The 25006-nt window shown below is 44.6% G+C and overlaps 14 non-coding genes and 3 pseudogenes across 14 annotated transcripts; all 17 read right to left on the reverse strand.

The window, feature by feature from the left end:
- Nucleotides 1-163: 163 nt before the first annotated feature.
- On the reverse strand, nt 164-354 carry LOC141207470 (U2 spliceosomal RNA). The gene has a single exon (XR_012277807.1). It is a non-coding gene; the product is annotated as a U2 spliceosomal RNA (small nuclear RNA).
- A 1118-nt stretch (nt 355-1472) lies between these two features.
- LOC141207208 (U2 spliceosomal RNA) lies at nt 1473-1663 on the reverse strand. Its single transcript, XR_012277629.1, has one exon. It is a non-coding gene; the product is annotated as a U2 spliceosomal RNA (small nuclear RNA).
- Nucleotides 1664-2778: 1115 nt separating this feature from the next.
- On the reverse strand, nt 2779-2969 carry LOC141207471 (U2 spliceosomal RNA). Its single transcript, XR_012277808.1, has one exon. It is a non-coding gene; the product is annotated as a U2 spliceosomal RNA (small nuclear RNA).
- Nucleotides 2970-4084: 1115 nt separating this feature from the next.
- LOC141207472 (U2 spliceosomal RNA) lies at nt 4085-4275 on the reverse strand. The gene has a single exon (XR_012277809.1). It is a non-coding gene; the product is annotated as a U2 spliceosomal RNA (small nuclear RNA).
- Nucleotides 4276-5390: 1115 nt separating this feature from the next.
- On the reverse strand, nt 5391-5577 carry LOC141207264 (U2 spliceosomal RNA). The gene has a single exon (XR_012277681.1). It is a non-coding gene; the product is annotated as a U2 spliceosomal RNA (small nuclear RNA).
- Nucleotides 5578-7986: 2409 nt separating this feature from the next.
- On the reverse strand, nt 7987-8177 carry LOC141207473 (U2 spliceosomal RNA). Its single transcript, XR_012277810.1, has one exon. It is a non-coding gene; the product is annotated as a U2 spliceosomal RNA (small nuclear RNA).
- A 1115-nt stretch (nt 8178-9292) lies between these two features.
- Nucleotides 9293-9483, reverse strand: LOC141207475 (U2 spliceosomal RNA). Its single transcript, XR_012277812.1, has one exon. It is a non-coding gene; the product is annotated as a U2 spliceosomal RNA (small nuclear RNA).
- Nucleotides 9484-10598: 1115 nt separating this feature from the next.
- On the reverse strand, nt 10599-10789 carry LOC141207476 (U2 spliceosomal RNA). The gene has a single exon (XR_012277813.1). It is a non-coding gene; the product is annotated as a U2 spliceosomal RNA (small nuclear RNA).
- A 1115-nt stretch (nt 10790-11904) lies between these two features.
- Nucleotides 11905-12095, reverse strand: LOC141207477 (U2 spliceosomal RNA). Its single transcript, XR_012277814.1, has one exon. It is a non-coding gene; the product is annotated as a U2 spliceosomal RNA (small nuclear RNA).
- Nucleotides 12096-13210: 1115 nt separating this feature from the next.
- Nucleotides 13211-13401, reverse strand: LOC141207174 (U2 spliceosomal RNA). The gene has a single exon (XR_012277596.1). It is a non-coding gene; the product is annotated as a U2 spliceosomal RNA (small nuclear RNA).
- Nucleotides 13402-14516: 1115 nt separating this feature from the next.
- On the reverse strand, nt 14517-14707 carry LOC141207478 (U2 spliceosomal RNA). Its single transcript, XR_012277815.1, has one exon. It is a non-coding gene; the product is annotated as a U2 spliceosomal RNA (small nuclear RNA).
- A 1115-nt stretch (nt 14708-15822) lies between these two features.
- LOC141207479 (U2 spliceosomal RNA) lies at nt 15823-16013 on the reverse strand. The gene has a single exon (XR_012277816.1). It is a non-coding gene; the product is annotated as a U2 spliceosomal RNA (small nuclear RNA).
- A 1115-nt stretch (nt 16014-17128) lies between these two features.
- Nucleotides 17129-17319, reverse strand: LOC141207481 (U2 spliceosomal RNA). Its single transcript, XR_012277818.1, has one exon. It is a non-coding gene; the product is annotated as a U2 spliceosomal RNA (small nuclear RNA).
- Nucleotides 17320-18434: 1115 nt separating this feature from the next.
- Nucleotides 18435-18625, reverse strand: LOC141207482 (U2 spliceosomal RNA). The gene has a single exon (XR_012277819.1). It is a non-coding gene; the product is annotated as a U2 spliceosomal RNA (small nuclear RNA).
- A 1115-nt stretch (nt 18626-19740) lies between these two features.
- LOC141207341 (U2 spliceosomal RNA) lies at nt 19741-19913 on the reverse strand (annotated as a pseudogene).
- A 2972-nt stretch (nt 19914-22885) lies between these two features.
- LOC141207303 (U2 spliceosomal RNA) lies at nt 22886-23065 on the reverse strand (annotated as a pseudogene).
- An 809-nt stretch (nt 23066-23874) lies between these two features.
- LOC141207383 (U2 spliceosomal RNA) lies at nt 23875-23966 on the reverse strand (annotated as a pseudogene).
- Nucleotides 23967-25006: the final 1040 nt, after the last annotated feature.

Raw genomic sequence — 25006 nt, forward strand, 5'->3', positions numbered from 1 at the left:
CCAAAATGAGCTTGTAATCTGGCTTCTGCAACTTTGAACATGAAAAATCCAATGAGGAGAAGAAAAGCAAAGCCAAAGAGTCCATCCCAAAATCCGACAAACAAGCAAAATGAACAAAAAACATTGAATTCAATTCTTTCTGATTTTAGAAACTGCATTAAAGAAGGGGTGCACCGGTCCTGGAGATACTGCAATACCAGGTCAATGCGTGGAGTGGACAGAGCAAGCTCTTTTTCCATCTCCCTGTTCTAAAAATCCATTTAATATATGGTCCCCAGATAGGGGACGTATCAGATATTAAACTGATAAGAACAGATACTACACTTGATCTTAGCCAAAAGGCCGAGAAGCGATAACCAGAATTGGTTTCAAACTACGGAGCCACCCAAGGATCCTGAAAAGTCCATTTGTGGAGATGAGCTCCTGGACTCCCGTTAAGAAGACATGTTGTCAACCTCTAGATCCCTTACATGCCTGCACTTTTCGGCTTGCTGCTGCTGCAATCCACGCGTTTTAGATCTGCATAACTCCACCTCTTTAAACACAGCACCTTCACCCCCTGCTGTTCCCACCCGCCTCAACACCGTTGGAAGGGAGGAGAACCAATTAAGGCGGGGGGTGGGGTGGAACGAGCAGCTGTCTACCCTTAGCAGGAGGGCTCCTGATTACATACCTCTCCTGATACTGCTGCTGCTGCTGGCTGTCCAGCAGCAGACTGAAGGTGGCTGCTGCTGTGCACAGGTATATAAAGGCTCAGAGCCTATTATGACACGCGCAGCCAGCGTTCCATTGCCACATTCCATCTACTGCAGGCAGGATACCTGGCTGGCTGAATGTCGCTGAGAAGCTCACAGAGACCGCCATAAGCAACAGTTTAACAGAATGCCACAGACTAATCAACCAAACTTTTTGGGTTGGGTTCTCTTTTATAGTCTGCAGGCATTAAATGAAAGAAGTCAGTGTTCCAGCAGAAGGAGACAACGTTTCAGAAAAGGCATTGTAGCAAACCAAAAAAGAAATTTTAAGCGCAGCAGAGTAACCAGCGCACATACCTGTTAGCTCAGGTGAGTTTAAAAGGCTGCTGTTGATAACAAGGGCATTTGCTAAATAGATGGTGTGTGTGCAACAATATACTGAAAGGTCAATTATATTGTGCAGCTTATCTCACCACCTGTAGTTATTTAGGTGAAAGCTCCAAAATGCTTGCCTAATATGTCTGTTTATCCAAAAGGAAGTAAAAAGGGAGAGCTAGAAAGATAGCATTGCATCACATTACATGGCAATGCAATGCACAGTTGCTGAAGTTGAACCAAAATGAGCTTGTAATCTGGCTTCTGCAACTTTGAACATGAAAAATCCAATGAGGAGAAGAAAAGCAAAGCCAAAGAGTCCATCCCAAAATCCGACAAACAAGCAAAATGAACAAAAAACATTGAATTCAATTCTTTCTGATTTTAGAAACTGCATTAAAGAAGGGGTGCACCGGTCCTGGAGATACTGCAATACCAGGTCAATGCGTGGAGTGGACAGAGCAAGCTCTTTTTCCATCTCCCTGTTCTAAAAATCCATTTAATATATGGTCCCCAGATAGGGGACGTATCAGATATTAAATTGATAAGAACAGATACTACACTTGATCTTAGCCAAAAGGCCGAGAAGCGATAACCAGAATTGGTTTCAAACTACGGAGCCACCCAAGGATCCTGAAAAGTCCATTTGTGGAGATGAGCTCCTGGACTCCCGTTAAGAAGACATGTTGTCAACCTCTAGATCCCTTACATGCCTGCACTTTTCGGCTTGCTGCTGCTGCAATCCACGCGTTTTAGATCTGCATAACTCCACCTCTTTAAACACAGCACCTTCACCCCCTGCTGTTCCCACCCGCCTCAACACCGTTGGAAGGGAGGAGAACCAATTAAGGCGGGGGGTGGGGTGGAACGAGCAGATGTCTACCCTTAGCAGGAGGGCTCCTGATTACATACCTCTCCTGCTGCTGCTGCTGCTGGCTGTCCAGCAGCAGACTGAAGGTGGCTGCTGCTGTGCACAGGTATATAAAGGCTCAGAGCCTATTATGACACGCGCAGCCAGCGTTCCATTGCCACATTCCATCTACTGCAGGCAGGATACCTGGCTGGCTGAATGTCGCTGAGAAGCTCACAGAGACCGCCATAAGCAACAGTTTAACAGAATGCCACAGACTAATCAACCAAACTTTTTGGGTTGGGTTCTCTTTTATAGTCTGCAGGCATTAAATGAAAGAAGTCAGTGTTCCAGCAGAAGGAGACAACGTTTCAGAAAAGGCATTGTAGCAAACCAAAAAAGAAATTTTAAGCGCAGCAGAGTAACCAGCGCACATACCTGTTAGCTCAGGTGAGTTTAAAAGGCTGCTGTTGATAACAAGGGCATTTGCTAAATAGATGGTGTGTGTGCAACAATATACTGAAAGGTCAATTATATTGTGCAGCTTATCTCACCACCTGTAGTTATTTAGGTGAAAGCTCCAAAATGCTTGCCTAATATGTCTGTTTATCCAAAAGGAAGTAAAAAGGGAGAGCTAGAAAGATAGCATTGCATCACATTACATGGCAATGCAATGCACAGTTGCTGAAGTTGAACCAAAATGAGCTTGTAATCTGGCTTCTGCAACTTTGAACATGAAAAATCCAATGAGGAGAAGAAAAGCAAAGCCAAAGAGTCCATCCCAAAATCCGACAAACAAGCAAAATGAACAAAAAACATTGAATTCAATTCTTTCTGATTTTAGAAACTGCATTAAAGAAGGGGTGCACCGGTCCTGGAGATACTGCAATACCAGGTCAATGCGTGGAGTGGACAGAGCAAGCTCTTTTTCCATCTCCCTGTTCTAAAAATCCATTTAATATATGGTCCCCAGATAGGGGACGTATCAGATATTAAACTGATAAGAACAGATACTACACTTGATCTTAGCCAAAAGGCCGAGAAGCGATAACCAGAATTGGTTTCAAACTACGGAGCCACCCAAGGATCCTGAAAAGTCCATTTGTGGAGATGAGCTCCTGGACTCCCGTTAAGAAGACATGTTGTCAACCTCTAGATCCCTTACATGCCTGCACTTTTCGGCTTGCTGCTGCTGCAATCCACGCGTTTTAGATCTGCATAACTCCACCTCTTTAAACACAGCACCTTCACCCCCTGCTGTTCCCACCCGCCTCAACACCGTTGGAAGGGAGGAGAACCAATTAAGGCGGGGGGTGGGGTGGAACGAGCAGCTGTCTACCCTTAGCAGGAGGGCTCCTGATTACATACCTCTCCTGCTGCTGCTGCTGCTGGCTGTCCAGCAGCAGACTGAAGGTGGCTGCTGCTGTGCACAGGTATATAAAGGCTCAGAGCCTATTATGACACGCGCAGCCAGCGTTCCATTGCCACATTCCATCTACTGCAGGCAGGATACCTGGCTGGCTGAATGTCGCTGAGAAGCTCACAGAGACCGCCATAAGCAACAGTTTAACAGAATGCCACAGACTAATCAACCAAACTTTTTGGGTTGGGTTCTCTTTTATAGTCTGCAGGCATTAAATGAAAGAAGTCAGTGTTCCAGCAGAAGGAGACAACGTTTCAGAAAAGGCATTGTAGCAAACCAAAAAAGAAATTTTAAGCGCAGCAGAGTAACCAGCGCACATACCTGTTAGCTCAGGTGAGTTTAAAAGGCTGCTGTTGATAACAAGGGCATTTGCTAAATAGATGGTGTGTGTGCAACAATATACTGAAAGGTCAATTATATTGTGCAGCTTATCTCACCACCTGTAGTTATTTAGGTGAAAGCTCCAAAATGCTTGCCTAATATGTCTGTTTATCCAAAAGGAAGTAAAAAGGGAGAGCTAGAAAGATAGCATTGCATCACATTACATGGCAATGCAATGCACAGTTGCTGAAGTTGAACCAAAATGAGCTTGTAATCTGGCTTCTGCAACTTTGAACATGAAAAATCCAATGAGGAGAAGAAAAGCAAAGCCAAAGAGTCCATCCCAAAATCCGACAAACAAGCAAAATGAACAAAAAACATTGAATTCAATTCTTTCTGATTTTAGAAACTGCATTAAAGAAGGGGTGCACCGGTCCTGGAGATACTGCAATACCAGGTCAATGCGTGGAGTGGACAGAGCAAGCTCTTTTTCCATCTCCCTGTTCTAAAAATCCATTTAATATATGGTCCCCAGATAGGGGACGTATCAGATATTAAACTGATAAGAACAGATACTACACTTGATCTTAGCCAAAAGGCCGAGAAGCGATAACCAGAATTGGTTTCAAACTACGGAGCCACCCAAGGATCCTGAAAAGTCCATTTGTGGAGATGAGCTCCTGGACTCCCGTTAAGAAGACATGTTGTCAACCTCTAGATCCCTTACATGCCTGCACTTTTCGGCTTGCTGCTGCTGCAATCCACGCGTTTTAGATCTGCATAACTCCACCTCTTTAAACACAGCACCTTCACCCCCTGCTGTTCCCACCCGCCTCAACACCGTTGGAAGGGAGGAGAACCAATTAAGGCGGGGGGTGGGGTGGAACGAGCAGCTGTCTACCCTTAGCAGGAGGGCTCCTGATTACATACCTCTCCTGCTGCTGCTGCTGCTGGCTGTCCAGCAGCAGACTGAAGGTGGCTGCTGCTGTGCACAGGTATATAAAGGCTCAGAGCCTATTATGACACGCGCAGCCAGCGTTCCATTGCCACATTCCATCTACTGCAGGCAGGATACCTGGCTGGCTGAATGTCGCTGAGAAGCTCACAGAGACCGCCATAAGCAACAGTTTAACAGAATGCCACAGACTAATCAACCAAACTTTTTGGGTTGGGTTCTCTTTTATAGTCTGCAGGCATTAAATGAAAGAAGTCAGTGTTCCAGCAGAAGGAGACAACGTTTCAGAAAAGGCATTGTAGCAAACCAAAAAAGAAATTTTAAGCGCAGCAGAGTAACCAGCGCACATACCTGTTAGCTCAGGTGAGTTTAAAAGGCTGCTGTTGATAACAAGGGCATTTGCTAAATAGATGGTGTGTGTGCAACAATATACTGAAAGGTCAATTATATTGTGCAGCTTATCTCACCACCTGTAGTTATTTAGGTGAAAGCTCCAAAATGCTTGCCTAATATGTCTGTTTATCCAAAAGGAAGTAAAAAGGGAGAGCTAGAAAGATAGCATTGCATCACATTACATGGCAATGCAATGCACAGTTGCTGAAGTTGAACCAAAATGAGCTTGTAATCTGGCTTCTGCAACTTTGAACATGAAAAATCCAATGAGGAGAAGAAAAGCAAAGCCAAAGAGTCCATCCCAAAATCCGACAAACAAGCAAAATGAACAAAAAACATTGAATTCAATTCTTTCTGATTTTAGAAACTGCATTAAAGAAGGGGTGCACCGGTCCTGGAGATACTGCAATACCAGGTCAATGCGTGGAGTGGACAGAGCAAGCTCTTTTTCCATCTCCCTGTTCTAAAAATCCATTTAATATATGGTCCCCAGATAGGGGACGTATCAGATATTAAACTGATAAGAACAGATTTTTTTAATTGAATGCGTCAGAAGACGCGACATAAATTAAATTCCATTTGCATGGATAACCAAAAAAATGTCGCCTACGCCTTCATCATCCGAATTCAACTTTTTGTTTTTTTTAAGAAAATTTAATGATAATTAATAAATAAAACATAACATAACATATCCTTACATCAACAACAAAAAACTTCCAACAAAAACATCAACTCAACATTTTTCTTCTTCCACGTTTCTTCTTCCTCCATGACATGTCCAACAATTTCCAGTCAAAACCTTGCAGCAAAATCTTTTCATCTTCTTCAGCTTCAGCACTGGTATCAACACAATCCTGCATTACTTTCTCTTTTCCCTTATCATCCACCTTCCTTTTTTCCTTAACGTCTTTACTTCTAGGTACTCTCTCCAGTCTGCAAAACATAGAGTCCCCAACTCCTGAGAACTCCTGCTTCTCTCCCACAAACTCCTTCTTATTTTCAACTACTTGTATATCTTTGTCTTCTTTCTCTTTACAATCTTCAAACGATTCTTCAAATATCTTTTTCCCTTTCTCCTCTTTTTTCCCACCTTCCTCATAACAAAATCCAGGTTTCCCATTATCAATTCTTCTTTTACCATTTTCCACATAACTGAATCCACATTTACCATTTATAACAATCCTTCCTAAACTTAGTTCATTTTGTCCATTTTCCCAAACTAGGAAACTTCTCTTCCCATTCCAGACTCCCACTTTATTTAAGTAGTCCTTCTGGAATTTTACCAAAATACTCCATGGCTTCAAAAACTCCATCACTTCCTCCATCTCTACAAAGGGGTCATCCATACAGATAACCACCTTTTTCGGCCTTCCAGCAAAAAGAGCATTAACTCCAATTTCTTTTCCTTCCCAATTCTTGAGAAGACAAATACACTTTTCTTCAGACTTCAGTGTTACGTCAAATACCTTTTTAAACTTGATTTCTTGCATACAAAAAATGTCCTCTTCAATGATCGTCCCATACTTGAACAGAATATCCAAGATCTGATTCTCCTCCAACGAAAAATCCTCTAACTCCGTCTTCACATAGAACCGTAAACAGTTCCTCTTCCTCGTCAACTCCATCTTCTTCCTCCAAAAGAACTGCCCCCCACAGCTATGTGTGGTGACACGATGATCGCCTCTCGTTGCCCAGGGACTAATCCGACTCCCCAATAGCAGCAGGAGGGTGAAGCCCTGCCGTTAGACAAAGCGATCCCCCCAGGCCAAGGAGCCGGGTACCCTGGGCACCTCCTAGCCAAGGCCAAGGCAGCAACTGGTAGATCACTGCACCTGATCTTAGCCAAAAGGCCGAGAAGCGATAACCAGAATTGGTTTCAAACTACGGAGCCACCCAAGGATCCTGAAAAGTCCATTTGTGGAGATGAGCTCCTGGACTCCCGTTAAGAAGACATGTTGTCAACCTCTAGATCCCTTACATGCCTGCACTTTTCGGCTTGCTGCTGCTGCAATCCACGCGTTTTAGATCTGCATAACTCCACCTCTTTAAACACAGCACCTTCACCCCCTGCTGTTCCCACCCGCCTCAACACCGTAGGAAGGGAGGAGAACCAATTAAGGCAGGGGGTGGGGTGGAACGAGCAGCTGTCTACCCTTAGCAGGAGGGCTCCTGATTACATACCTCTCCTGCTGCTGCTGCTGGCTGTCCAGCAGCAGACTGAAGGTGGCTGCTGCTGTGCACAGGTATATAAAGGCTCAGAGCCTATTATGACACGCGCAGCCAGCGTTCCATTGCCACATTCCATCTACTGCAGGCAGGATACCTGGCTGGCTGAATGTCGCTGAGAAGCTCACAGAGACCGCCATAAGCAACAGTTTAACAGAATGCCACAGACTAATCAACCAAACTTTTTGGGTTGGGTTCTCTTTTATAGTCTGCAGGCATTAAATGAAAGAAGTCAGTGTTCCAGCAGAAGGAGACAACGTTTCAGAAAAGGCATTGTAGCAAACCAAAAAAGAAATTTTAAGCGCAGCAGAGTAACCAGCGCACATACCTGTTAGCTCAGGTGAGTTTAAAAGGCTGCTGTTGATAACAAGGGCATTTGCTAAATAGATGGTGTGTGTGCAACAATATACTGAAAGGTCAATTATATTGTGCAGCTTATCTCACCACCTGTAGTTATTTAGGTGAAAGCTCCAAAATGCTTGCCTAATATGTCTGTTTATCCAAAAGGAAGTAAAAAGGGAGAGCTAGAAAGATAGCATTGCATCACATTACATGGCAATGCAATGCACAGTTGCTGAAGTTGAACCAAAATGAGCTTGTAATCTGGCTTCTGCAACTTTGAACATGAAAAATCCAATGAGGAGAAGAAAAGCAAAGCCAAAGAGTCCATCCCAAAATCCGACAAACAAGCAAAATGAACAAAAAACATTGAATTCAATTCTTTCTGATTTTAGAAACTGCATTAAAGAAGGGGTGCACCGGTCCTGGAGATACTGCAATACCAGGTCAATGCGTGGAGTGGACAGAGCAAGCTCTTTTTCCATCTCCCTGTTCTAAAAATCCATTTAATATATGGTCCCCAGATAGGGGACGTATCAGATATTAAACTGATAAGAACAGATACTACACTTGATCTTAGCCAAAAGGCCGAGAAGCGATAACCAGAATTGGTTTCAAACTACGGAGCCACCCAAGGATCCTGAAAAGTCCATTTGTGGAGATGAGCTCCTGGACTCCCGTTAAGAAGACATGTTGTCAACCTCTAGATCCCTTACATGCCTGCACTTTTCGGCTTGCTGCTGCTGCAATCCACGCGTTTTAGATCTGCATAACTCCACCTCTTTAAACACAGCACCTTCACCCCCTGCTGTTCCCACCCGCCTCAACACCGTTGGAAGGGAGGAGAACCAATTAAGGCGGGGGGTGGGGTGGAACGAGCAGCTGTCTACCCTTAGCAGGAGGGCTCCTGATTACATACCTCTCCTGCTGCTGCTGCTGCTGGCTGTCCAGCAGCAGACTGAAGGTGGCTGCTGCTGTGCACAGGTATATAAAGGCTCAGAGCCTATTATGACACGCGCAGCCAGCGTTCCATTGCCACATTCCATCTACTGCAGGCAGGATACCTGGCTGGCTGAATGTCGCTGAGAAGCTCACAGAGACCGCCATAAGCAACAGTTTAACAGAATGCCACAGACTAATCAACCAAACTTTTTGGGTTGGGTTCTCTTTTATAGTCTGCAGGCATTAAATGAAAGAAGTCAGTGTTCCAGCAGAAGGAGACAACGTTTCAGAAAAGGCATTGTAGCAAACCAAAAAAGAAATTTTAAGCGCAGCAGAGTAACCAGCGCACATACCTGTTAGCTCAGGTGAGTTTAAAAGGCTGCTGTTGATAACAAGGGCATTTGCTAAATAGATGGTGTGTGTGCAACAATATACTGAAAGGTCAATTATATTGTGCAGCTTATCTCACCACCTGTAGTTATTTAGGTGAAAGCTCCAAAATGCTTGCCTAATATGTCTGTTTATCCAAAAGGAAGTAAAAAGGGAGAGCTAGAAAGATAGCATTGCATCACATTACATGGCAATGCAATGCACAGTTGCTGAAGTTGAACCAAAATGAGCTTGTAATCTGGCTTCTGCAACTTTGAACATGAAAAATCCAATGAGGAGAAGGAAAGCAAAGCCAAAGAGTCCATCCCAAAATCCGACAAACAAGCAAAATGAACAAAAAACATTGAATTCAATTCTTTCTGATTTTAGAAACTGCATTAAAGAAGGGGTGCACCGGTCCTGGAGATACTGCAATACCAGGTCAATGCGTGGAGTGGACAGAGCAAGCTCTTTTTCCATCTCCCTGTTCTAAAAATCCATTTAATATATGGTCCCCAGATAGGGGACGTATCAGATATTAAACTGATAAGAACAGATACTACACTTGATCTTAGCCAAAAGGCCGAGAAGCGATAACCAGAATTGGTTTCAAACTACGGAGCCACCCAAGGATCCTGAAAAGTCCATTTGTGGAGATGAGCTCCTGGACTCCCGTTAAGAAGACATGTTGTCAACCTCTAGATCCCTTACATGCCTGCACTTTTCGGCTTGCTGCTGCTGCAATCCACGCGTTTTAGATCTGCATAACTCCACCTCTTTAAACACAGCACCTTCACCCCCTGCTGTTCCCACCCGCCTCAACACCGTTGGAAGGGAGGAGAACCAATTAAGGCGGGGGGTGGGGTGGAACGAGCAGCTGTCTACCCTTAGCAGGAGGGCTCCTGATTACATACCTCTCCTGCTGCTGCTGCTGCTGGCTGTCCAGCAGCAGACTGAAGGTGGCTGCTGCTGTGCACAGGTATATAAAGGCTCAGAGCCTATTATGACACGCGCAGCCAGCGTTCCATTGCCACATTCCATCTACTGCAGGCAGGATACCTGGCTGGCTGAATGTCGCTGAGAAGCTCACAGAGACCGCCATAAGCAACAGTTTAACAGAATGCCACAGACTAATCAACCAAACTTTTTGGGTTGGGTTCTCTTTTTTAGTCTGCAGGCATTAAATGAAAGAAGTCAGTGTTCCAGCAGAAGGAGACAACGTTTCAGAAAAGGCATTGTAGCAAACCAAAAAAGAAATTTTAAGCGCAGCAGAGTAACCAGCGCACATACCTGTTAGCTCAGGTGAGTTTAAAAGGCTGCTGTTGATAACAAGGGCATTTGCTAAATAGATGGTGTGTGTGCAACAATATACTGAAAGGTCAATTATATTGTGCAGCTTATCTCACCACCTGTAGTTATTTAGGTGAAAGCTCCAAAATGCTTGCCTAATATGTCTGTTTATCCAAAAGGAAGTAAAAAGGGAGAGCTAGAAAGATAGCATTGCATCACATTACATGGCAATGCAATGCACAGTTGCTGAAGTTGAACCAAAATGAGCTTGTAATCTGGCTTCTGCAACTTTGAACATGAAAAATCCAATGAGGAGAAGAAAAGCAAAGCCAAAGAGTCCATCCCAAAATCCGACAAACAAGCAAAATGAACAAAAAACATTGAATTCAATTCTTTCTGATTTTAGAAACTGCATTAAAGAAGGGGTGCACCGGTCCTGGAGATACTGCAATACCAGGTCAATGCGTGGAGTGGACAGAGCAAGCTCTTTTTCCATCTCCCTGTTCTAAAAATCCATTTAATATATGGTCCCCAGATAGGGGACGTATCAGATATTAAACTGATAAGAACAGATACTACACTTGATCTTAGCCAAAAGGCCGAGAAGCGATAACCAGAATTGGTTTCAAACTACGGAGCCACCCAAGGATCCTGAAAAGTCCATTTGTGGAGATGAGCTCCTGGACTCCCGTTAAGAAGACATGTTGTCAACCTCTAGATCCCTTACATGCCTGCACTTTTCGGCTTGCTGCTGCTGCAATCCACGCGTTTTAGATCTGCATAACTCCACCTCTTTAAACACAGCACCTTCACCCCCTGCTGTTCCCACCCGCCTCAACACCGTTGGAAGGGAGGAGAACCAATTAAGGTGGGGGGTGGGGTGGAACGAGCAGCTGTCTACCCTTAGCAGGAGGGCTCCTGATTACATACCTCTCCTGCTGCTGCTGCTGCTGGCTGTCCAGCAGCAGACTGAAGGTGGCTGCTGCTGTGCACAGGTATATAAAGGCTCAGAGCCTATTATGACACGCGCAGCCAGCGTTCCATTGCCACATTCCATCTACTGCAGGCAGGATACCTGGCTGGCTGAATGTCGCTGAGAAGCTCACAGAGACCGCCATAAGCAACAGTTTAACAGAATGCCACAGACTAATCAACCAAACTTTTTGGGTTGGGTTCTCTTTTATAGTCTGCAGGCATTAAATGAAAGAAGTCAGTGTTCCAGCAGAAGGAGACAACGTTTCAGAAAAGGCATTGTAGCAAACCAAAAAAGAAATTTTAAGCGCAGCAGAGTAACCAGCGCACATACCTGTTAGCTCAGGTGAGTTTAAAAGGCTGCTGTTGATAACAAGGGCATTTGCTAAATAGATGGTGTGTGTGCAACAATATACTGAAAGGTCAATTATATTGTGCAGCTTATCTCACCACCTGTAGTTATTTAGGTGAAAGCTCCAAAATGCTTGCCTAATATGTCTGTTTATCCAAAAGGAAGTAAAAAGGGAGAGCTAGAAAGATAGCATTGCATCACATTACATGGCAATGCAATGCACAGTTGCTGAAGTTGAACCAAAATGAGCTTGTAATCTGGCTTCTGCAACTTTGAACATGAAAAATCCAATGAGGAGAAGAAAAGCAAAGCCAAAGAGTCCATCCCAAAATCCGACAAACAAGCAAAATGAACAAAAAACATTGAATTCAATTCTTTCTGATTTTAGAAACTGCATTAAAGAAGGGGTGCACCGGTCCTGGAGATACTGCAATACCAGGTCAATGCGTGGAGTGGACAGAGCAAGCTCTTTTTCCATCTCCCTGTTCTAAAAATCCATTTAATATATGGTCCCCAGATAGGGGACGTATCAGATATTAAACTGATAAGAACAGATACTACACTTGATCTTAGCCAAAAGGCCGAGAAGCGATAACCAGAATTGGTTTCAAACTACGGAGCCACCCAAGGATCCTGAAAAGTCCATTTGTGGAGATGAGCTCCTGGACTCCCGTTAAGAAGACATGTTGTCAACCTCTAGATCCCTTACATGCCTGCACTTTTCGGCTTGCTGCTGCTGCAATCCACGCGTTTTAGATCTGCATAACTCCACCTCTTTAAACACAGCACCTTCACCCCCTGCTGTTCCCACCCGCCTCAACACCGTTGGAAGGGAGGAGAACCAATTAAGGCGGGGGGTGGGGTGGAACGAGCAGCTGTCTACCCTTAGCAGGAGGGCTCCTGATTACATAACTCTCCTGCTGCTGCTGCTGCTGGCTGTCCAGCAGCAGACTGAAGGTGGCTGCTGCTGTGCACAGGTATATAAAGGCTCAGAGCCTATTATGACACGCGCAGCCAGCGTTCCATTGCCACATTCCATCTACTGCAGGCAGGATACCTGGCTGGCTGAATGTCGCTGAGAAGCTCACAGAGACCGCCATAAGCAACAGTTTAACAGAATGCCACAGACTAATCAACCAAACTTTTTGGGTTGGGTTCTCTTTTATAGTCTGCAGGCATTAAATGAAAGAAGTCAGTGTTCCAGCAGAAGGAGACAACGTTTCAGAAAAGGCATTGTAGCAAACCAAAAAAGAAATTTTAAGCGCAGCAGAGTAACCAGCGCACATACCTGTTAGCTCAGGTGAGTTTAAAAGGCTGCTGTTGATAACAAGGGCATTTGCTAAATAGATGGTGTGTGTGCAACAATATACTGAAAGGTCAATTATATTGTGCAGCTTATCTCACCACCTGTAGTTATTTAGGTGAAAGCTCCAAAATGCTTGCCTAATATGTCTGTTTATCCAAAAGGAAGTAAAAAGGGAGAGCTAGAAAGATAGCATTGCATCACATTACATGGCAATGCAATGCACAGTTGCTGAAGTTGAACCAAAATGAGCTTGTAATCTGGCTTCTGCAACTTTGAACATGAAAAATCCAATGAGGAGAAGAAAAGCAAAGCCAAAGAGTCCATCCCCAAATCCGACAAACAAGCAAAATGAACAAAAAACATTGAATTCAATTCTTTCTGATTTTAGAAACTGCATTAAAGAAGGGGTGCACCGGTCCTGGAGATACTGCAATACCAGGTCAATGCGTGGAGTGGACAGAGCAAGCTATTTTTCCATCTCCCTGTTCTAAAAATCCATTTAATATATGGTCCCCAGATAGGGGACGTATCAGATATTAAACTGATAAGAACAGATACTACACTTGATCTTAGCCAAAAGGCCGAGAAGCGATAACCAGAATTGGTTTCAAACTACGGAGCCACCCAAGGATCCTGAAAAGTCCATTTGTGGAGATGAGCTCCTGGACTCCCGTTAAGAAGACATGTTGTCAACCTCTAGATCCCTTACATGCCTGCACTTTTCGGCTTGCTGCTGCTGCAATCCACGCGTTTTAGATCTGCATAACTCCACCTCTTTAAACACAGCACCTTCACCCCCTGCTGTTCCCACCCGCCTCAACACCGTTGGAAGGGAGGAGAACCAATTAAGGCGGGGGGTGGGGTGGAACGAGCAGCTGTCTACCCTTAGCAGGAGGGCTCCTGATTACATACCTCTCCTGCTGCTGCTGCTGCTGGCTGTCCAGCAGCAGACTGAAGGTGGCTGCTGCTGTGCACAGGTATATAAAGGCTCAGAGCCTATTATGACACGCGCAGCCAGCGTTCCATTGCCACATTCCATCTACTGCAGGCAGGATACCTGGCTGGCTGAATGTCGCTGAGAAGCTCACAGAGACCGCCATAAGCAACAGTTTAACAGAATGCCACAGACTAATCAACCAAACTTTTTGGGTTGGGTTCTCTTTTATAGTCTGCAGGCATTAAATGAAAGAAGTCAGTGTTCCAGCAGAAGGAGACAACGTTTCAGAAAAGGCATTGTAGCAAACCAAAAAAGAAATTTTAAGCGCAGCAGAGTAACCAGCGCACATACCTGTTAGCTCAGGTGAGTTTAAAAGGCTGCTGTTGATAACAAGGGCATTTGCTAAATAGATGGTGTGTGCGCAACAATATACTGAAAGGTCAATTATATTGTGCAGCTTATCTCACCACCTGTAGTTATTTAGGTGAAAGCTCCAAAATGCTTGCCTAATATGTCTGTTTATCCAAAAGGAAGTAAAAAGGGAGAGCTAGAAAGATAGCATTGCATCACATTACATGGCAATGCAATGCACAGTTGCTGAAGTTGAACCAAAATGAGCTTGTAATCTGGCTTCTGCAACTTTGAACATGAAAAATCCAATGAGGAGAAGAAAAGCAAAGCCAAAGAGTCCATCCCAAAATCCGACAAACAAGCAAAATGAACAAAAAACATTGAATTCAATTCTTTCTGATTTTAGAAACCTCATTAAAGAAGGGGTGCACCGGTCCTGGAGATACTGCAATACCAGGTCAATGCGTGGAGTGGACAGAGCAAGCTCTTTTTCCATCTCCCTGTTCTAAAAATCCATTTAATATATGGTCCCCAGATAGGGGACGTATCAGATATTAAACTGATAAGAACAGATACTACACTTGATCTTAGCCAAAAGGCCGAGAAGCGATAACCAGAATTGGTTTCAAACTACGGAGCCACCCAAGGATCCTGAAAAGTCCATTTGTGGAGATGAGCTCCTGGACTCCCGTTAAGAAGACATGTTGTCAACCTCTAGATCCCTTACATGCCTGCACTTTTCGGCTTGCTGCTGCTGCAATCCACGCGTTTTAGATCTGCATAACTCCACCTCTTTAAACACAGCACCTTCACCCCCTGCTGTTCCCACCCGCCTCAACACCGTTGGAAGGGAGGAGAACCAATTAAGGCGGGGGGTGGGGTGGAACGAGCAGCTGTCTACCCTTAGCAGGAGGGCTCCTGATTACATACCTCTCCTGCTGCTGCTGCTGCTGGCTGTCCAGCAGCAGACTGAAGGTGGCTGCTGCTGTGCACAGGTATATAAAGGCTCAGAGCCTATTATGACACGCGCAGCCAGCGTTCCATTGCCACATTCCATCTACTGCAGGCAGGATACCTGGCTGGCTGAATGTCGCTGAGAAGCTCACAGAGACCGCCATAAGCAACAGTTTAACAGAATGCCACAGACTAATCAACCAAACTTTTTGGGTTGGGTTCTCTTTTATAGTCTGCAGGCATTAAATGAAAGAAGTCAGTGTTCCAGCAGAAGGAGACAACGTTTCAGAAAAGGCATTGTAGCAAACCAAAAAAGAAATTTTAAGCGCAGCAGAGTAACCAGCGCACATACCTGTTAGCTCAGGTGAGTTTAAAAGGCTGCTGTTGATAACAAGGGCATTTGCTAAATAGATGGTGTGTGTGCAACAATATACTGAAAGGTCAATTATATTGTGCAGCTTATCTCACCACCTGTAGTTATTTAGGTGAAAGCTCCAAAATGCTTGCCTAATATGTCTGTTTATCCAAAAGGAAGTAAAAAGGGAGAGCTAGAAAGATAGCATTGCATCACATTACATGGCAATGCAATGCACAGTTGCTGAAGTTGAACCAAAATGAGCTTGTAATCTGGCTTCTGCAACTTTGAACATGAAAAATCCAATGAGGAGAAGAAAAGCAAAGCCAAAGAGTCCATCCCAAAATCCGACAAACAAGCAAAATGAACAAAAAACATTGAATTCAATTCTTTCTGATTTTAGAAACTGCATTAAAGAAGGGGTGCACCGGTCCTGGAGATACTGCAATACCAGGTCAATGCGTGGAGTGGACAGAGCAAGCTCTTTTTCCATCTCCCTGTTCTAAAAATCCATTTAATATATGGTCCCCAGATAGGGGACGTATCAGATATTAAACTGATAAGAACAGATACTACACTTGATCTTAGCCAAAAGGCCGAGAAGCGATAACCAGAATTGGTTTCAAACTACGGAGCCACCCAAGGATCCTGAAAAGTCCATTTGTGGAGATGAGCTCCTGGACTCCCGTTAAGAAGACATGTTGTCAACCTCTAGATCCCTTACATGCCTGCACTTTTCGGCTTGCTGCTGCTGCAATCCACGCGTTTTAGATCTGCATAACTCCACTTCTTTAAACACAGCACCTTCACCCCCTGCTGTTCCCACCCGCCTCAACACCGTTGGAAGGGAGGAGAACCAATTAAGGCGGGGGGTGGGGTGGAACGAGCAGCTGTCTACCCTTAGCAGGAGGGCTCCTGATTACATACCTCTCCTGCTGCTGCTGCTGCTGGCTGTCCAGCAGCAGACTGAAGGTGGCTGCTGCTGTGCACAGGTATATAAAGGCTCAGAGCCTATTATGACACGCGCAGCCAGCGTTCCATTGCCACATTCCATCTACTGCAGGCAGGATACCTGGCTGGCTGAATGTCGCTGAGAAGCTCACAGAGACCGCCATAAGCAACAGTTTAACAGAATGCCACAGACTAATCAACCAAACTTTTTGGGTTGGGTTCTCTTTTATAGTCTGCAGGCATTAAATGAAAGAAGTCAGTGTTCCAGCAGAAGGAGACAACGTTTCAGAAAAGGCATTGTAGCAAACCAAAAAAGAAATTTTAAGCGCAGCAGAGTAACCAGCGCACATACCTGTTAGCTCAGGTGAGTTTAAAAGGCTGCTGTTGATAACAAGGGCATTTGCTAAATAGATGGTGTGTGTGCAACAATATACTGAAAGGTCAATTATATTGTGCAGCTTATCTCACCACCTGTAGTTATTTAGGTGAAAGCTCCAAAATGCTTGCCTAATATGTCTGTTTATCCAAAAGGAAGTAAAAAGGGAGAGCTAGAAAGATAGCATTGCATCACATTACATGGCAATGCAATGCACAGTTGCTGAAGTTGAACCAAAATGAGCTTGTAATCTGGCTTCTGCAACTTTGAACATGAAAAATCAAATGAGGAGAAGAAAAGCAAAGCCAAAGAGTCCATCCCAAAATCCGACAAACAAGCAAAATGAACAAAAAACATTGAATTCAATTCTTTCTGATTTTAGAAACTGCATTAAAGAAGGGGTGCACCGGTCCTGGAGATACTGCAATACCAGGTCAATGCGTGGAGTGGACAGAGCAAGCTCTTTTTCCATCTCCCTGTTCTAAAAATCCATTTAATATATGGTCCCCAGATAGGGGACGTATCAGATATTAAACTGATAAGAACAGATACTACACTTGATCTTAGCCAAAAGGCCGAGAAGCGATAACCAGAATTGGTTTCAAACTACGGAGCCACCCAAGGATCCTGAAAAGTCCATTTGTGGAGATGAGCTCCTGGACTCCCGTTAAGAAGACATGTTGTCAACCTCTAGATCCCTTACATGCCTGCACTTTTCGGCTTGCTGCTGCTGCAATCCACGCGTTTTAGATCTGCATAACTCCACTTCTTTAAACACAGCACCTTCACCCCCTGCTGTTCCCACCCGCCTCAACACCGTTGGAAGGGAGGAGAACCAATTAAGGCGGGGGGTGGGGTGGAACGAGCAGCTGTCTACCCTTAGCAGGAGGGCTCCTGATTACATACCTCTCCTGCTGCTGCTGCTGCTGGCTGTCCAGCAGCAGACTGAAGGTGGCTGCTGCTGTGCACAGGTATATAAAGGCTCAGAGCCTATTATGACACGCGCAGCCAGCGTTCCATTGCCACATTCCATCTACTGCAGGCAGGATACCTGGCTGGCTGAATGTCGCTGAGAAGCTCACAGAGACCGCCATAAGCAACAGTTTAACAGAATGCCACAGACTAATCAACCAAACTTTTTGGGTTGGGTTCTCTTTTATAGTCTGCAGGCATTAAATGAAAGAAGTCAGTGTTCCAGCAGAAGGAGACAACGTTTCAGAAAAGGCATTGTAGCAAACCAAAAAAGAAATTTTAAGCGCAGCAGAGTAACCAGCGCACATACCTGTTAGCTCAGGTGAGTTTAAAAGGCTGCTGTTGATAACAAGGGCATTTGCTAAATAGATGGTGTGTGTGCAACAATATACTGAAAGGTCAATTATATTGTGCAGCTTATCTCACCACCTGTAGTTATTTAGGTGAAAGCTCCAAAATGCTTGCCTAATATGTCTGTTTATCCAAAAGGAAGTAAAAAGGGAGAGCTAGAAAGATAGCATTGCATCACATTACATGGCAATGCAATGCACAGTTGCTGAAGTTGAACCAAAATGAGCTTGTAATCTGGCTTCTGCAACTTTGAACATGAAAAATCCAATGAGGAGAAGAAAAGCAAAGCCAAAGAGTCCATCCCAAAATCCGACAAACAAGCAAAATGAACAAAAAACATTGAATTCAATTCTTTCTGATTTTAGAAACTGCATTAAAGAAGGGGTGCACCGGTCCTGGAGATACTGCAATACCAGGTCAATGCGTGGAGTGGACAGAGCAAGCTCTTTTTCCATCTCCCTGTTCTAAAAATCCATTTAATATATGGTCCCCAGATAGGGGACGTATCAGATATTAAACTGATAAGAACAGATACTACACTTGATCTTAGCCAAAAGGCCGAGAAGCGATAACCAGAATTGGTTTCAAACTACGGAGCCACCCAAGGATCCTGAAAAGTCCATTTGTGGAGATGAGCTCCTGGACTCCCGTTAAGAAGACATGTTGTCAACCTCTAGATCCCTTACATGCCTGCACTTTTCGGCTTGCTGCTGCTGCAATCCACGCGTTTTAGATCTGCATAACTCCACCTCTTTAAACACAGCACCTTCACCCCCTGCTGTTCCCACCCGCCTCAACACCGTTGGAAGGGAGGAGAACCAATTAAGGCGGGGGGTGGGGTGGAACGAGCAGCTGTCTACCCTTAGCAGGAGGGCTCCTGATTACATACCTCTCCTGCTGCTGCTGCTGCTGGCTGTCCAGCAGCAGACTGAAGGTGGCTGCTGCTGTGCACAGGTATATAAAGGCTCAGAGCCTATTATGACACACGCAGCCAGCGTTCCATTGCCACATTCCATCTACTGCAGGCAGGATACCTGGCTGGCTGAATGTCGCTGAGAAGCTCACAGAGACCGCCATAAGCAACAGTTTAACAGAATGCCACAGACTAATCAACCAAACTTTTTGGGTTGGGTTCTCTTTTATAGTCTGCAGGCATTAAATGAAAGAAGTCAGTGTTCCAGCAGAAGGAGACAACGTTTCAGAAAAGGCATTGTAGCAAACCAAAAAAGAAATTTTAAGCGCAGCAGAGTAACCAGCGCACATACCTGTTAGCTCAGGTGAGTTTAAAAGGCTGCTGTTGATAACAAGGGCATTTGCTAAATAGATGGTGTGTGTGCAACAATATACTGAAAGGTCAATTATATTGTGCAGCTTATCTCACCACCTGTAGTTATTTAGGTGAAAGCTCCAAAATGCTTGCCTAATATGTCTGTTTATCCATAAGGAAGTAAAAAGGGAGAGCTAGAAAGATAGCATTGCATCACATTACATGGCAATGCAATGCACAGTTGCTGAAGTTGAACCAAAATGAGCTTGTAATCTGGCTTCTGCAACTTTGAACATGAAAAATCCAATGAGGAGAAGAAAAGCAAAGCCAAAGAGTCCATCCCAAAATCCGACAAACAAGCAAAATGAACAAAAAACATTGAATTCAATTCTTTCTGATTTTAGAAACTGCATTAAAGAAGGGGTGCACCGGTCCTGGAGATACTGCAATACCAGGTCAATGCGTGGAGTGGACAGAGCAAGCTCTTTTTCCATCTCCCTGTTCTAAAAATCCATTTAATATATGGTCCCCAGATAGGGGACGTATCAGATATTAAACTGATAAGAACAGATTTTTTTTTTTTATTTTTATTTTTTTTTTTCCACTCAGATTACAAGTCCCATATTTACCATTTCATGCTTTGCAATGATTTCCAAATGGTATTAGGTTGTTATCCATCATTGTGGGTCATATATCCATTTTTCCAATCTTATTTTATATATATACGTTTATATTATCACAATACAGTTATTCCATATTCTTTACATCACAACATTACAATCTTTACCATTACGATTTAAGGCAACATTCCTCTCTTCAGGCCATATGCTGCCAAGGCATTCAAAAGCCTTCCATCCAGAAACCGACCATCCCAAGCTTCTTCTACCTCTTTAGCCAACGACTGAGGTATTCTGTAAGTTGAAAAAAAACGATGCATATCGCTATAAATGTTATTCCACACTTTGCGCCTTAGACTAGCCTGACTCCCCCCTTCACAACTATTTAGCATTTTCAACACTTCTTGTCTCTCCTCCATCTCCCTCATATTTTTTTCTGAAACATCCTTTGCTTTACTAGAGTCCTTCCCAGATGACAAAACTCCTTCAATTTCTTCTCTGGCTTCACATGCGACATCCTCTCTTTCTTCTTCACTAGTTTCTTCACCCTCCTCCTCCTCTTCCATATTACTTACAGCACCTTCCTTTTCATCCTGACTGGAGGACTCACTTTCCTCCTGATCTTCTGACTCCCTATCCACCTCCACTTCTTCTTCCAAGCTAGTATTTTCAATCTCAACGTCTGTGATATCACTCTCAGTATCTTCTTCCATATGATCACCTTCTTTTCTTATATCTCTTATTTGTTCCTCCTTCTTTTGAGATATGTTCTCTTCCGTTTCATCATGGGGGCAGCTTCAGACTCTTCTTCTTTTCCATCTTCCTTGTCAACTGACTTCTCCTCCCTTTTATTGACAGGACAGCAATCATATAAATGACCACTGCCACCACATAGATTACATTTCTTACTTTTTTCACAATTCTCTGCCTTATGTCCCACTTCTTCACACTTGGCACACCACTGTAATGTACAGGAATCCTTTTCATGGCCATACTGTTTACAACGCCTACAAAACTTCGGCATACCTGTAAAGAACATATCTCCATTAACTGTCCCGATTTTGAATCTACTTGGTGGGAGTACCACAACACCATCCGAACTTTCCTTGAACTTGACCAGGAACCTCCACCTCGTGGTCCAAAAACCATATCGGTTAAACATTTTGCCAGCAGAACTCACTTTCTCACAGTACCGGGATAAAAAGGTCATGATCTCTTCTTCCAATATGAAAGGACTATACATCCTTATTACTATTAGCCTTTCCTTCCTAGGAAAATGCGACACAAAAAAAACACCTTCAAGTATCGAATCTTCCTTCACTAGATCCATTCTCTTCCAAAAGTCAGAAAAGATATCTTCTGAACAAAAAATAACATCATATATCCCTCTCTTCGGGAACTCCAACATAGACAAAACTTGTTCCATTTGAACTTCCAATAGTTCAAACAAAATCTTCTCTACCAAAAAAAACAAGCCAGACTTCTTCTTCTCTGGATCCAAAAAAATAAACCGCACTGCATTCTTCAATCTTGCAAAAACTGGGACCTCTTCACAGGTCAGCATATTTGGGCTTCTCCCGTCCATATCTTCACACCAAAGGTGGCAAAAATCCTCCTCGCCTACTTAAAAAAAGCAGGCAGGCTGATCGCCCCTCGTTGCCCCGGGACTAATCCGGCTCCCCAAAAGCAGCAAGGGGGTGAAGCCGCACTGCTACATGCAGCGATCCCCCGAGGCCAAGGAGCCGGGTACCCAAGGCACCTCTCAGCCAAGACCAAGGCAGCAACCGGTAGATCACTGCACTTGATCTTAGCCAAAAGGCCGAGAAGCGATAACCAGAATTGGTTTCAAACTACGGAGCCACCCAAGGATCCTGAAAAGTCCATTTGTGGAGATGAGCTCCTGGACTCCCGTTAAGAAGACATGTTGTCAACCTCTAGATCCCTTACATGCCTGCACTTTTCGGCTTGCTGCTGCTGCAATCCACGCGTTTTAGATCTGCATAACTCCACCTCTTTAATCACAGCACCTTCACCCCCTGCTGTTCCCACCCGCCTCAACACCGTTGGAAGGGAGGAGAACCAATTAAGGCGGGGGGTGGGGTGGAACGAGCAGCTGTCTACCCTTAGCAGGAGGGCTCCTGATTACATACCTCTCCTGCTGCTGCTGCTGCTGGCTGTCCAGCAGCAGACTGAAGGTGGCTGCTGCTGTGCACAGGTATATAAAGGCTCAGAGCCTATTATGACACGCGCAGCCAGCGTTCCATTGCCACATTCCATCTACTGCAGGCAGGATACCTGGCTGGCTGAATGTCGCTGAGAAGCTCACAGAGACCGCCATAAGCAACAGTTTAACAGAATGCCACAGACTAATCAACCAAACTTTTTGGGTTGGGTTCTCTTTTATAGTCTGCAGGCATTAAATGAAAGAAGTCAGTGTTCCAGCAGAAGGAGACAACGTTTCAGAAAAGGCATTGTAGCAAACCAAAAAAGAAATTTTAAGCGCAGCAGAGTAACCAGCGCACATACCTGTTAGCTCAGGTGAGTTTAAAAGGCTGCTGTTGATAACAAGGGCATTTGCTAAATAGATGGTGTGTGTGCAACAATATACTGAAAGGTCAATTATATTGTGCAGCTTATCTCACCACCTGTAGTTATTTAGGTGAAAGCTCCAAAATGCTTGCCTAATATGTCTGTTTATCCAAAAGGAAGTAAAAAGGGAGAGCTAGAAAGATAGCATTGCATCACATTACATGGCAATGCAATGCACAGTTGCTGAAGTTGAACCAAAATGAGCTTGTAATCTGGCTTCTGCAACTTTGAACATGAAAAATCCAATGAGGAGAAGAAAAGCAAAGCCAAAGAGTCCATCCCAAAATCCGACAAACAAGCAAAATGAACAAAAAACATTGAATTCAATTCTTTCTGATTTTAGAAACTGCATTAAAGAAGGGGTGCACCGGTCCTGGAGATACTGCAATACCAGGTCAATGCGTGGAGTGGACAGAGCAAGCTCTTTTTCCATCTCCCTGTTCTAAAAATCCATTTAATATATGGTCCCCAGATAGGGGACGTATCAGATATTAAACTGATAAGAACAGATTTTTTTTTTTTTTTTTTAAATTCTTTTGGCGAAAGCCCGAATTCGTGTACAAAACCCGAGTGCGCTTAAAAAAGTGACAAGTGCCACAAAAAAAGTGCACTAGGATGCTGGTCTTCATGAAACCCTCTCCAAAAGGAGAAGGGTCCCCCAAACCATTCCCCGTCCCTCCGAGCCAAAAGGCCACAGCGAGGAACAGGGACAAAAAGCCACCTCCAGCCGAAGCCAGAGGCGACCCAATCTTACCACCAGCACCTGCCCGAGTTCTCACCCGAGCAAGGCACTGGGAGCCAAAGACTGTGCTCCCCTCCCGAAAGAGGGGAGCCAACAACGCTCTCCTCCCGAAAGAGGAGAGCCAGGGGGGTTCAGGGGGGAGCGGAACCTGATGGCCACACACTCCCCCCCTAGACCTGCCAAGAGAGGAACCCGTAAGGGAACCGCATCCCGACAAAATCCTAGTAGGACGTGACACACGTGAATAAGTGGACACACAGTGACAAAGAAATTAAATAAATAGTGAAGGTTTCACAGTATAATACTGCCCGGACCTTCGACCGGGAATTGAAAAATTCCCCATCCTAAGGCCAGAAGGCCCGGAATAAGGGTGTGTGCGAAGAAAGAAAATTTGAAGTGCTTGTGCAAATGTGCCATAAACTCAAGTGGGGTTCCCAATCCCAGTGAGTTAAGGCACCCCAGGGTCACCACTCCTGGGGCACTTCACACTTCGGGCTTTCGATCTTCCCCGGCCCAATGGCGTCGATCCTGGGGGGCCATGCTTTCCACCAGATGACTATATTAGCCACCTGGCGTACTAACAAGCGCCTAAACCCCAGTGTGCATAATGTATCAATCTACTAGGGCGGCCAACATCCAAAACCGCCTTTTCGAAAGATACTACACTTGATCTTAGCCAAAAGGCCGAGAAGCGATAACCAGAATTGGTTTCAAACTACGGAGCCACCCAAGGATCCTGAAAAGTCCATTTGTGGAGATGAGCTCCTGGACTCCCGTTAAGAAGACATGTTGTCAACCTCTAGATCCCTTACATGCCTGCACTTTTCGGCTTGCTGCTGCTGCAATCCACGCGTTTTAGATCTGCATAACTCCACCTCTTTAAACACAGCACCTTCACCCCCTGCTGTTCCCACCCGCCTCAACACCGTTGGAAGGGAGGAGAACCAATTAAGGCGGGGGGTGGGGTGGAACGAGCAGCTTTCTACCCTTAGCAGGAGGGCTCCTGATTACATACCTCTCCTGCTGCTGGCTGTCCAGCAGCAGACTGAAGGTGGCTGCTGCTGTGCACAGGTATATAAAGGCTCAGAGCCTATTATGACACGCGCAGCCAGCGTTCCATTGCCACATTCCATCTACTGCAGGCAGGATACCTGGCTGGCTGAATGTCGCTGAGAAGCTCACAGAGACCGCCATAAGCAACAGTTTAACAGAATGCCACAGACTAATCAACCAAACTTTTTGGGTTGGGTTCTCTTTTATAGTCTGCAGGCATTAAATGAAAGAAGTCAGTGTTCCAGCAGAAGGAGACAACGTTTCAGAAAAGGCATTGTAGCAAACCAAAAAAGAAATTTTAAGCGCAGCAGAGTAACCAGCGCACATACCTGTTAGCTCAGGTGAGTTTAAAAGGCTGCTGTTGATAGCAAGGGCATTTGCTAAATAGATGGTGTGTGTGCAACAATATACTGAAAGGTCAATTATATTGTGCAGCTTATCTCACCACCTGTAGTTATTTAGGTGAAAGCTCCAAAATGCTTGACTAATATGTCTGTTTATCCAAAAGGAAGTAAAAAGGGAGAGCTAGAAAGATAGCATTGCATCACATTACATGGCAATGCAATGCACAGTTGCTGAAGTTGAACCAAAATGAGCTTGTAATCTGGCTTCTGCAACTTTGAACATGAAAAATCCAATGAGGAGAAGAAAAGCAAAGCCAAAGAGTCCATCCCAAAATCCGA

Source organism: Phyllobates terribilis, unplaced genomic scaffold, assembly GCF_046119375.1.
Source record: "Phyllobates terribilis strain yellow unplaced genomic scaffold, ASM4611937v1 Scaffold_160__1_contigs__length_4322635, whole genome shotgun sequence".
NCBI classification, from domain to species: Eukaryota; Metazoa; Chordata; class Amphibia; order Anura; family Dendrobatidae; genus Phyllobates; species Phyllobates terribilis.